This window comes from Papio anubis, chromosome 12 (genome assembly GCF_008728515.1).
Source record: "Papio anubis isolate 15944 chromosome 12, Panubis1.0, whole genome shotgun sequence".
NCBI classification, from domain to species: Eukaryota; Metazoa; Chordata; class Mammalia; order Primates; family Cercopithecidae; genus Papio; species Papio anubis.
Genome location: NC_044987.1, coordinates 39,760,140 through 39,772,745, shown reverse-complemented (window position 1 = coordinate 39,772,745; position 12,606 = coordinate 39,760,140). Strand labels below are relative to the sequence as shown.

At 45.0% G+C, this 12,606-nt stretch overlaps 1 long non-coding RNA gene across 1 annotated transcript in view; it reads right to left on the bottom strand.

The window, feature by feature from the left end:
- The window catches only part of LOC103877822, a 136,851-nt gene that overhangs the window by 68,104 nt on the left and 56,141 nt on the right, over positions 1-12,606 (bottom strand). Inside the window, exons 2-3 of the long non-coding RNA XR_002517171.2 lie at positions 7,240-7,379; positions 6,725-6,795 (exon numbers count right to left, since the gene is read on the bottom strand). This is a non-coding gene — a long non-coding RNA (uncharacterized LOC103877822). The remainder of the gene's footprint in view (positions 1-6,724; positions 6,796-7,239; positions 7,380-12,606) is intronic.

Below are 12,606 nucleotides of genomic sequence, written 5' to 3'. Positions count from 1 at the left end.
AAAACCCCAGACTCAGCCAGACTCACAGAGATGTTGGGATGACATGCCTGCAGATAGGAGCTAACCACTGCATGTCTCTTTTTGGCTGAGAGCTGGACACTAGTCAGGACAACCTGCAGAAAGAAGCTACCCACTGCATGTCTCCTGAGAGCTGTTCTGTTACTCAATAGAGCTTCTCTGCCTTGCTCACCCTCCAGTTGTATGTATACCTCATTCTTCCTGGATGTGGGACAAGAACTCAGGACCTGCCAAATGGCATGACTGAAGGAGCTGTAACACAAACAGGGCTGAAACACTCTCCCTGGCTCACCACATTGCAGGCAATGAAAAGGAGAGAAGAGCTGCAGCCCTTTGCAGAGCTCAGACCTAGGAGCTCCCTGAGCCAGGGCTATGACACCCTTTTTTAGGCTCTGCAGTCCCTGCTGTCTCCAAGCTTCCAGGCACCACTGTGTTCCCCTCATCCAGAAACAGGTGCCCACAGTAGAAGCTGCATGTGGTACATCTGGTCCAGCTGGAGCCTCACATAGGGCCAGCACCTGGGCCAGCACCTGGAGCTGCCTGCTCTGCCACAGCAGTCAAGCAGTCAGCATGCCTGGATGTGCACAGTGGCCAGACCCCACACTCACTCGCCCATACACCCCTTGCCACTCTGCACGTGGCTTGCCCTTGGCAGGTGTGGGATCAGGGCTGATAGCATGAGCCAACCATAGCCTGCCAGGCTGAGTGGGTAGAACGAACCCAGTGGGTGCAAGCAATACTCACACAGAAGGCACCACCAGCCACAGAGGTTTCCAGCTGGCAAAGCAACACCCCAAGGATCCTATGACATTACTAAATGTGTTAATATGTGTTTAATGCTAAGAATAATGCCTGGTGCATAGTAAATTGATACACATGCTTGTTAAATATAAAAAATTATTTTGGAGTCATGTTCTGTTGGTGGAAAATATCAATCTCTTATTCAACGGACACTTATTGGGTCAGGTAGGTACTATGCTAGGTTCTATGAAGAAAAATAAGGGGAGGGTCCTGACTTCAAGATGCTCACAGTGGAATGAAGATAGAAATTTCTCAGCAAGGGAAGATCTTAAAAGGTTGTTCTAAAGAACAGAGAGAGAGTAACAATCAGAGGAGAAGTATATTGGGGAAATGGATATAGGTAAACAGAACAGAAAGGTAAATAATATGGCAGATACTGTGGCCAAAGATATGGCCAGCTGGAGTCGAGTCTGATGTCTCCTCAAAGCCTTTGGGCATTGGTTGGGATCATCCCCCATTCCTGGGGCAGCTAGGACAGTACCCCATTTTATATGGCAGAAAACAGAGGCCCAGAAAGGTTAAGGGATTTTCCCTGGGCCAAAAGAGATTTGGTGTTGAGGCCAGGACAGCCTCCTGACTGACAGCCAATGCTCTTTCTCTTTCCTCATCATGGCACTGTTTCAGAATATGTCACTCCAGGCCAAGGTGAAGGAAAACACATACAGCAAGAATCTCTCCAGTAGTTTTCTTTAATCCTCCTTGGCAGTGTGAGTCTATATTGCCTTTTTTAAGACTCAGTTTTTAAAAGGATGAAGATTCTGATGACTTCCCAGCTGAGGGTCTGCAGGTGTGAGAAACCCTGGCTGAGCCCCTGTCCAGGCAGGAACCCCTCCAGGACATTGATGGGCAGCATGGCTTCATTCCAGGAGGCCAGGTGTTAGAGCCATTGACCATCTGCAGCTTGCTCAAGTTTTGTAGAATGTGCCCACTGTCAGAGGGCCATGGGAATCACAGGTCCAGGCCCCCTGAGGTTTCCCCACTAGTTTGCTGCTTGGAGAAATAGCCAGATCATAACTGAAGATTTATTTCCTTTGGTTGGAAGGCTCCCATCTCTCCTGGCCCATGTGACCTTCCCTGTAGTTGTCTCCATTTGCTTTTGGCTTCTTTGCATGGAAAAAAAAAGGCTGTTCTCAGGAAGCTGTTCTCCAAGGGAATAGATAGGACAGCTCAGAACAGCATCATGGCCCCACCTGCCAGGATAAGAGCAGCATACCCCAGAATGGCATTCGTGGAAATGTAAGCCTATTTTAAGTAGATGCCTGCTGTCTCTATGAATGCACGAGACAGTCTCCTTGCATGGGCCCAATGCCAAGTCCTTTCAGGTAGTGAAATGTCAAGCACAGGCTGAGCTGGAGGAAGCTCTCCTGCGAGTGAAGGTGGAGGCGACTCCAGAGTGGGTGGCTGGAAAGGAAAAGTCATCCTGTCTCTATTTAAGACATGACAGTAATATGAGATGGAGGAACATGAGAAATACCATGGGAGGTCACACACGTGACACACTTATGCCCCACACTCTGACATTTGTTGCTAGGGACATGCTGGAGATGAAGTCATTACTCAAGTCAGCCTCATTTTCTTCCTAAGCCATTGATGAAGGAGAAGAGTAAAGGGCTGGGAGTGCACTCCTGGCTTCAAATCCCAGCCTCCCTGCTCACCAGTGGGGTGATGTGAACCTTAACCTCTCTGAGTTTCAATATCCAACCTGTAAAGTGAGGATTATGATACCTGCCCTGACAACTTCAGAGGATTTTTTGAGGGGCAAAAGAGCTTGAACTTGTGTGAAAAGCACTTGGTTAACTATAAAGCAGTGATGTAGTCTCCAGATCTGCTGCCTGTTCACAAACAATGTTTCCAACTTACAGAAGGGCCTGGGCCAGAATGTAAATCAATGGTCACAAACACACTTTAGTTCAGGGGACAGTGTTTTTATAGTAAGACTTTCTCATGTAAGGATGTAATGCTCGGGCAAATTCCTCATCTCATTGTGGATCTGCACTTTGAATAGCACTACTGTAAACACAGTACATATGGACATCTCTTGCCTTAAATTCCCTTATCCCAGGTCCCCTGCTCTACCCTAACCCTATCAGCCTATCCAACTGTTGAACACTTACTCATTTTTTAAGATACAGCTCAAGCATCTCCCAGGCAAGATCCCTGTAGCAGAACCAATTCCCTCCCCCTTGGGCCTCCACTGTGTGGCAATTATGAATGCAATATCTGTCCCCCAATTAGGCTGTAATGTTCTTGAGGTCATCTATGTGTTCAGAGACTGGCATAGAGGAGCTTCTCAATGCGTACTTGTCTAGTGAATAAAAGTTAAATTATACGAAGTATTGTGTCTGCTCTGCCTATTTCTCAGGTGGGTGCCATTAAGTCTGCTGGCGCCTGAACAGCTGCCAGGTGTGGTGATTAAGATGCAATCCTGCCTGAGGGCTGAGAAAGGAGCCAATAACCCTTTGAAATTTAAAGACTTTATGGAACTTGATTCATTCACCACAAAATTACTAGTTACAACCATGTGGCAGGCTTGCCGTAAGGCATTGGGGATACAACTATGAATTCAATACAGTATCTGCTCTTCAGAACATGCAATACCCAGCCTACTTGTGTAGGCATATGCTTATAGAAGGTGGAGTAAGGCTGTCTGTGATACCTGGAAGTCCAGCATCATGTGTCCACCCCTTGATGTTGGGTTAGGCAAGCTCTTTGTAGGCTGAGGCGTTAATAATATGGAGTGGGTCAAAGTCGTGATTTCTGAAAAATCCCTCAGAGCCTCACTTGCAGGTGAGAAAAGGGATTGCTATTTAGATGACAGGAGAGAGAGGTTAGGATCAAGGAAGGGCAATCAAAAGACAGGGGTCCAGCAAGGGAGGGCTCAGCCTAGTTCTCAGGCCACAGTACCTTTCACCCCGATCTTCCTGGCTACCCATTGTCCTATCTCTAGATGCAGCTCTTGCATTTGGTCCCTCCTTCCTTTGGACCACCTCCATTTGTTTAGTTTCCATCATTCTGGAACTTACTCAGCTCCTTTATAACTATTGGATTGTACACCTACTTCTCCTCCTTAGCTGTGCACTCCAGGAGGCACAGACCATATTTCCTTCCCTTTATCTTTGGCTCCAAATGTGTATTTCTTGAATGAATGAATAATTATCTCCATTTATACAAATGAAGACCTAGGCTCAGAAATACTGTGCCCTCCCAACATTACAGGCTGGGTCAGGATGTGAGCTGGATCTTCTGACTTCTGTCTGGGGCTCTTTCCCTGAGGCCCAGCCACATGTGCAGGATGGCCCCAGGACCATCATTAGAACACTACTACTCTAGATCACCTTTCCTATCCTGAGAAGTAGAAACTGAGGCTTAAAGCAGCTTATGGTCTGAAAGTTTGAAAATAATGGCAAAGTGAGGGCCTGAATTAAGTTTTCTAGTCTCTTAAGTCAGCAAATCTGGAAGTCATTCTTGACATCTCCTTCACAAGTCATCTGCTATTCAAATTATTACAGAACCCAGCTAGGGTCCACTTGCCCAGTGCAGTAAGGCTAAACATCTACACAGAGGTTTGCTGCAGGAGAAAGGAAGGCATTTATTTTCAGGGCACCAAGCAAGGAGAACTGGGCAGCTCATGCTTAAGACTCAACCTCCCTGATGGCTTGCAAATAAGGGCTTTTAAAGGTGGGGAGGAAGAGATTACAGGCAGTCATATGTCAATACACGGAGGCTAGCGGTTGGTTTAACCTAAAAAGGTGGAACATCTCAAAGGAGAGGATTATAGATAGATTGATAGATTCAAATATTTTCTAATTTGCATTTGGCTCAGGAGACAAAGTTTTGTCTAAAAATGTGAGATCAGAAAGGAAGGTTGGTTCTTGCTCATGGGCATAGCCTTATCTCCAGGTCCCTCAGGAAGAAATTTAGAGCAAAGAACAGAGGTCAGAGTTCAGTTCTCAGCCCTCCCTTATCTGAGGCCTCTGTGGCAGTGGGTCTATTTGATGGGGGCCTGGGGTTCTGCAAAACAGCTCGGGGACATAAGTTGAGTCATCTTTAGTTTTTAGAGGGAACATCTCGTGACTCTAACTTCCTTGGCTCTTGTTTTAAGCTATTATTACCTTCTTGCTTATCAAGTTGCTCATTTACCTCTCAGGGCTACCTGGGTGCCTGGAATTTCCCCTGAATGAACCTAAGATTTTCCTTTATTTCCATGCTTAGAGCTGGGGACAGCAGGCCTTTAAGAGGAGTCCCTACTCTGTCTCAAAATCATTACTAAATCCAGTGGATTCTGCCTCTTTCATGTCTCTCATTTCTCTCCGTCTCCACTGTCACTGACTGAGGCCTTCAGCAGCCTCCTTCAGCCTTCTCCTGCCCCTGTGACCCCATTATTATCCTCCATACTACAGCCACAGTGGTCTTTCTAAAAGGAAAACCCAGGCATGCCCTTTCTCTTTTTGTTTGACTTCTCACTTCTCCAGCTTTCTTTTCAGCATTCAACCCCTAACTTACAGGGTTTCCCTGGACTGCCTCCCCCTTGCCAGCTCCAGCCTTTAAAACCGTCTCACTCTGCTCTGGAGTCCCCAGTGTCAGTCCCAAGGCCTTGAAACCACATTTTCCTCTGACCTGTCCCTTTGGGTTAATAAACTCGTTACTCATCTGCCTGGCTTTGGTTATTACTTCAGACTCCCCCTGATGCCTCTGACAATCTCTGTGGGTTGGTCCAACAGCAGCCCCATCCCTACCTATCCTTACCTCACTCTCTGAGCCACTGTAGCCCCTGAGTTATCAGTCTGGGTCTGATCATTTTAGATCTCACTTGTCTGGAAGGGCTCCCAGAATGAAGGAATAAATGGCTGTCTCCACTTTCTCTCCTACTTCTTACTCAGGCCCCAGGATCCTCATCCTATGCTGTGGTTCTTAGACAGTCCTCCTGAAGCTCCCTCACTCTATACCTATCCTCTCTGAAGTGAGCCATTCTCCAAAGTAATCTCACCCTTCCTTTCTCTAACCCCAGACCAAAACTTCCCTCTCCATCAGGGTGGCTGATACAGAGAAAGAGTGCAGGCATGGGCCTCAGGAGGCATGGGGTGCAGCCCCAGGTCCTGTCCCTTAGTTCCTGTATTCCTGTGTAGCTCCTGTTAGTGAAACTTTCCTCCTCCTAGAACTGAGGTGAGGCTCAGCAAGACCATAAAGCTCTTTGTATAAAAGCTCATGGCTGAAAGCAAAGCTGAAACAGTGGGAGGTGGATTTCCAAGCAAGGCTTTCCTCTATTGTGATGCCCTGGGCCTGCCAGTCTTCCTGAATTGAAGACCACCAGTTCACTGCTTCATTTCTGTCTTTCCAACGCCTATGTCAAAACCAGGGCTGGTGTTGCGGCTCTCCTGTTAAGAACTACCAATAGAGAAAGTCCTAGCCACAAGGCTGTCCTAGGCTTACAATAAGGCATTTAGCCTTGTTTTATCTTATGTGATCTTGGCAACATTTTTGTGAGTCAGGCAGGGAAGGTATTAATATCTCCATTCTATAGCCAAGGAAACCAAACTAAAAAATGTGGAAATACTTGTTTACAATCACAGAACTAAATTCAGTGCCAGGTTTCTTGAACCAAAAGCTATATTGCTGCTCCTTGTAGACCAAAGTAATATAATTAACAAGGGGGCCTCATTCCTTCCGTTTTTCCTTTCCTTCCTACCTTCTTTCCACTTAGTGGAATACTGGGAATAAAAAGAGACAGGCTCAGGGGCATGGGACTTAATCCAAGGTAATGAAAGCTATCTTTAATAGAGACACAGATCCCACAAAGAGCTTTGGGGCCCAGGGCAGGGAGCTGGGAGATAGGAACATGCATCTTTCAAAAGGACATATAAGCTCTACACAAATAAATGTGCATAAGGAGGAGAGCAATCATTACCTGGGAAGAATGTGCTTCAGTTTGCCCATTTGCATTAGGCTCTATTCTAACTCCACGGTGGTGAACAGCTCCTAAGGGTAAGAGAGACAGGGAAGTACCCATTTTCAGTCCCCTCCTTGGAGGCTGTATTGAAGAGTAGCCTTTCAGCATGGTACTGAAGGATAATTAACACCCCTCTTTTAGGCTAACTTGGAGGAATCTAGACCTGTCCCCACAGCATGATTTAAGATCCTTGGCCTTCTGTCATGCAGAAAAAAGATTGGGGTAGGCATGTGCAGACAGATTCAGGCAGCCCCTAGGTAGCTCTTAACATAAGCCCTAGGCACCAAAAAAAAAGGAAAAGGCTCAGAATTTCTCCCTTTCCAATGAATCCCCCATAGTCTGGGCCTCTCAGCCCAGCTCCCTCCCACACACTCAGCTCCCTGCTCCTCTCTGAGAATCACCCCACCCACTGGCCCCCAGGGCCTGGAGCCCCATAGCCTGCCTGAGTCAGCATGCCCTGCCTTCATTCATACTTGGTTCTGAAGGGGTCCAGTGATAATCAGTAGTAGCCCTGAGGCAGCCACTAGCCAGCTTCACTTCACAGCTTCATCCTCAGTTTCCTCTGCCGTAAAACACGGGAAATGATTATACCTCCCCTGCTCTTCTCGCAGGTCTGTTGTGAAGATAAAATGAGATAATTCAGGTGAAAGTGCCTTTCAAATTCTGAACTATAATTATGCTCACCATTATTAACATAGTAGTATGTCCACTGCCTTATCTGGGCCTTGAGATCCAGGGAATGAATCCAGGTGGAGTCTGCAGACCATCTGCAGGAAGTAATCCACAAGGGTCACAGGGATGTGCTGATGAAAATGCACTGACTGACATTTTAGGGATAGAGAGTGAAGGGGGCTGCTTTACTCTCAGAGTGGTATGCAAGGTAGCATTTCCACGTCTTCTCTTTAGAGGAAGAAAGATGTAACGGAAGCTCCACTGTAATTAGTTCCCTGACCACTTCTGACAATAGCCAAACAGAAAATTCAAATCAGAACTCTCCCACCCTGGTGGTGCAGTTTGCTTTCCCAGAAACACCTGAAATCCCAGAAGGCACCAATTGTTTCTTCAATGCAAGTTTGGCTGCTCAGCAGAAGCACTACATGGCTGGGAAGAACCTGTGTTTCTCAGCCTCCCAGAATGGGGCCAACAAGCAAGAGGAGGCTAAGAAATGGCCATGTCCCTGGAGTTTCATTCACACAGCTGGGCTGATCTTAACCACTAGAACAGATTCTGTCCATACAGAATCTAAGGCTGTCAGTGTAAATGGACCAGAAATATCCATTAGTTCCACAGCTTATGGGGCCATCTTTATGAGCCACACCAATTGGGTAGATTTAAGAACTGATTCAAAGGAGACTTAAGTTCAAATCCAAGCACTGTCTCCTAGAAAAGCCTAATAATAAGATTCCAGGGTCTAAGGTAAGATACACTGAACTCAAATTCTAACTCACCCATTTGCAAGTTATGGTATCTAGTGTCGTTTTAGATAAGAAGCCAAGTGATAAAAAGTAATAGTATTCACTTCTTTGTGGTGTTGTAAAGAAAGAAAGAGATAATAAACACCTGACATGTAGAAAGTATTCAATAAATTCTTGCGGTTCTGAATTGCTTTACCCAAGAAGCTCACACCTTGGAAGGCAGACAGACAAGCACAAGACTATAATTATTTGTCATAAGAAAATTAGTTCAATTGCCCAAGCTAGAAGCCCAGGAGTCATACTTAACTCCTCTCTGTCTCACATTCATCAAGGCCAATAAGACAGGTCTAACGCCCAAATATCTCTCATATCTGTCCCCTTTTCAAGTTCTCTTCACCAATCAAGCCATTATAATATGCAATATATATTGCAATACTAGCCTCTTTATTCAATGAAGACATGCATGCCTGACAATTAGAGTGCATCATGTGAGATAATCAGTGTTTCCAGAAGGAACCAAACAATGAGGTTCTGAGCACCATTGCCCTTGGTAAATGTATCATTTCAAATAGATCGTTAAAGCTACAGAGCATGGCTTGGAGGTCCCCTTGACTTGTGATATAAGAAACCCTTCACTATCTGGTCCCTGTCACTCTCTGTGGTAATTTACACATCTATCAAACACAAGTATTTGTTGTTTCTTAGACAATCCATGCTCTCTTTCTCTCTTTGCTATTTCCTCTGCCTGATACCTTTTACCTTTTCATCTGGGAAAATACTAATAGCCCTTTGGGCTCAGCTGAGGTGTCCCTTCCTCTGGGAAGCCCACTTTGGTTTCACCTACCCCCACATCAAGGATAGATTAGGTGCGCCTCTACTAAGCTCCTGGGATATTCTTTTAATTCTTTCATAGCACTCGTCACACTCAGTTGCCATCAGCTCTCTACTTGTCAGTCTCTCCCACTGTAGATGATGAGTGTTTTGAGGACAAAGACATCTTAACAACCCTTTGTGTACCTGCACTCAAGAGCCATGCCAAACACATGAACAGGTGATGTTAACGTGTCTCATTAAATGACTGAACTTTGGGGACAGCATATCAGGTCTTCTAGAGTTCCTGGAAAGGGCTGTCTTTGTGAACTGTGTTAGAGTCTCTGCCATTTGTTGTTGTTGTTGTTTGTTTGTTTGATTTGAGATGGAGTCTCGCCCTGTCACCCAGGATGGAGTGCAGTGGTGCGATCTTGGCTCACTGCAACTTCCGCCTCCCGGGTTCAAGCGATTCTCCTGCCTCAGCCTCTGGAGTTGCTGGGATTACAGGTGCACGCTGCCATGCCCGGTTAATTTTTTATATCTTTAGTAGAGACGGGGTTTCACCATGTTGTCCAAGCTGGTCTCGAACTCCCGACCTCATGATCCGCCCACTTTGGCCTCCCAAAGTGCTGAGATTATAGGCGTGAGCCACCGCACCCAGCCACCTCTGCTGATTTTTATAACCAGGGTTCAGTGGGCAACGGCAACCAAGTGTGACTTTACAGTCAAATCAGGGATTGGACTGACTCAAGGCTACAGTTCAGTATCTGTAAAACTAGGTCTATTTCTGATTTGTCCCTAAGATTGGGAACAGCTCTTGATTTGGCAAGTGAAAGCCTAAGTGTTTTCTAGATTACCTCCTGCTCAGCATGGTGAGATTGTTGAAGCTTTGCTTAAGCCATCTTCTTATCAAATGCTTTCTGCTTGGTTTAGCAGCATGACTATGTGCTACTTATGCATAGACAAACGCTTTGAGAAGAAAAATGTCTCCCATTATTATACTCACTTCTTTCTGCTGCCTTCTCTCTTAATCCCTCCCTCCCTTGGTAACCCTGAGCTCCAATTATGCCCAAACCTCTGCTTAGCCACCACTTTCTGCTTGGCAGCTTAATGTCTCATCCTAAACTGATTTTAAGCCAGCAAATTCCTTGAGAAGGAAAGGAGCCTACAATGTCAGGTTAGGCTCACCTCAATGAGTTTCCTGTTCTCTCAGACACCTTACTTGGCCCCTCAAGTCCTGGATTCCATTGGTAACACTCTAATGCCTTCAACCATTTTTAAAATCCAGCTTTTCTGTTTGCTTGTTAGTGGGAGGTTTGGTCTGTTGTAAATTAGTCTGATGCAACCGATACAGCTGAAAGTAAAGTCAGTTGTTTCTCTTAAAAAAATCCACATAAAGGTTTTTACCTAAAGAGAAATTCTAGATAGGTCTTAAGATGACAAAAATGCATCTGAATCACATAGTAAAGGTTCAGTATGAAGCAAATTCAGTCATATACACTTAGGGTTAGAGAGGGAGAACAACCATTTAAATATTGTGGGAAAACCTTCTAACCATTCTATTTAATGAAGATATGCTTCTGATTGAGTATCAGATAGGAGACATAAATCTTGTGTTCCCTCAGTCAGTTTCAGCACAAACTACTTGCTATACTGAATGTAATTCTAGAATAAAAAAAGACAGAACAATGTTTACACAACATGACCCCTACAAGCCAGTTGTTTCATCTTGTGTTTTACTTCTGTACAGTTTGTAACTGTTGGCTTGGACTTAATGAAAATGGTATTTCAATTTCCAACATGATACCTTTATAAAAGAGTTTCTATGCTATTTTGAATTCTATGCAATTTTCACCTTGCATGCTGACTCTCAAGGTCTACCTATGTGTCCATGTAACTCTACCCATGGGGCACCCATTTTTCTGCTCTAATTACCTTGCAGTCCCTCTGCTGAAGCAAATAACTTTTATGGGAGAAGGGTCATCACGCCCTTCTATTAAGAGTATGAGATGAGAGCCACCCTCAGGAATAGAAGTAGAGGACAAAAATCCAAAGGCATTTTCTGTTTCCATGTCAACATGAAGCCAGAGGCTGAGAAAAACAACTGAAAGACACCTTAATTTTTGTTAATCTCTCACATTTATCTTTTCGATGTTTTCTGCCTGCTTTCATTGGGTGATTAAAATTTTTAAAGGCCTCTCTAAATGAAAGGAGAAACTCAAGGTTTGGGAAGTAGCAGTTCTGAAGAGCATTAGTAGCAAACTGAGTGTCTGGGTCTGTGAGGAGGAGGGAAAAGAAGGAAACCTCATCATAAGCCTGGGCTTCATCAGGTGGTACCTTGATATCTCTGCATTTATATTATAATCCTATAAATATGTACTTAAAAATAAAATTTGATAAGCTGTTTCAGATGGGAACAAGAACTTTATGCGTGTTATAAGAGAAATTTTGCTTTTCTTTTGAGAGGGAGGCAGAAGAAAAATGATGGAATCATGGAGGGATGGGTAGGGGAGATAGCGAGAAAGAGCCAGCAAGGTGGAGAGAGAATAGGACAACATAACTGGAAGGACCTCTGCCACTCCATGTGAAGGCTTGCTGAAGATCGTGTTTGGTAGTATTCCCTTTAAAGCTCTTGTATTAGTTTGCTAGGTCTGCCATAACAAAGTGCCACAAACTGGGTGGTTTAAACAACAGAACTTTATTTTATTGTCAGGACGGGACATCAGTAAGATGGCAAAATAGGAGTTCACCTACTCATATTCCCCAATAACAGCAAGAATTCTGCACCCATTCATGGACAAAGTCTCCCTGTGGGAGCCTTGGGATTTAGTTACAGCCCACCTCAGCCACAGACTAGGGCAATAAAGTAAAGAACCACCCAGTCATCCAATGGGAGCCTTCCTGGAGGTCTACAGGAAGCTACCCCATCAGCATACCTGGTAACAGGCCCACTGGCTGTGAATCCTGAAATGGATCCTCACCTCAGCACCAGCCCCGAAGACCAAGGTCCTGTAGACAGTCCAGGCCACCCAGAGGATAGACCTACAAATTGTGATCTCCACTATAAAACTAGCATCAGTCATGTGACTCAGGCCCAACCCAACTCAACCACTATCCCAGAGGCAATCTCATCAGCCCAGAGACATAACAGAAAACAAATTTAACTTGCCAAAACTAGCCTGTAAAAACTGGAAGAAGAGTTCACTTCAATTGCACAGACACCAATGCAAAGATACGTGGATATCAAAGAATCAGACATATACGACACCACCAAAGGAACTTCATAAAGCTTCAATAACAGACCACAAAGAAATGTAGATATACACATTGTTTGAAAAATAATTCAAAACAATCATCTTAAAGAAGCTCAGTGAGGCTGGATGCAGTGGCTAATGCCTGTAATCCCAGCATGGGAGGATAACTTGAGCCCAGGAGTTTGAAACCAGCCTGGGCAACACAGGGAGACCCCATCTCTACAAAAACTACAAAAATTAGCCTGGTATAGTGGTGCCTGTAATTCTAATTACCTGGGAGGCTGAGGTGGGAGGATCATTTGAGCCTGAAAGTTCAAGGCTGCAGTGATCCTTGATTGAGCCACTGCACTCCAACCTGGGT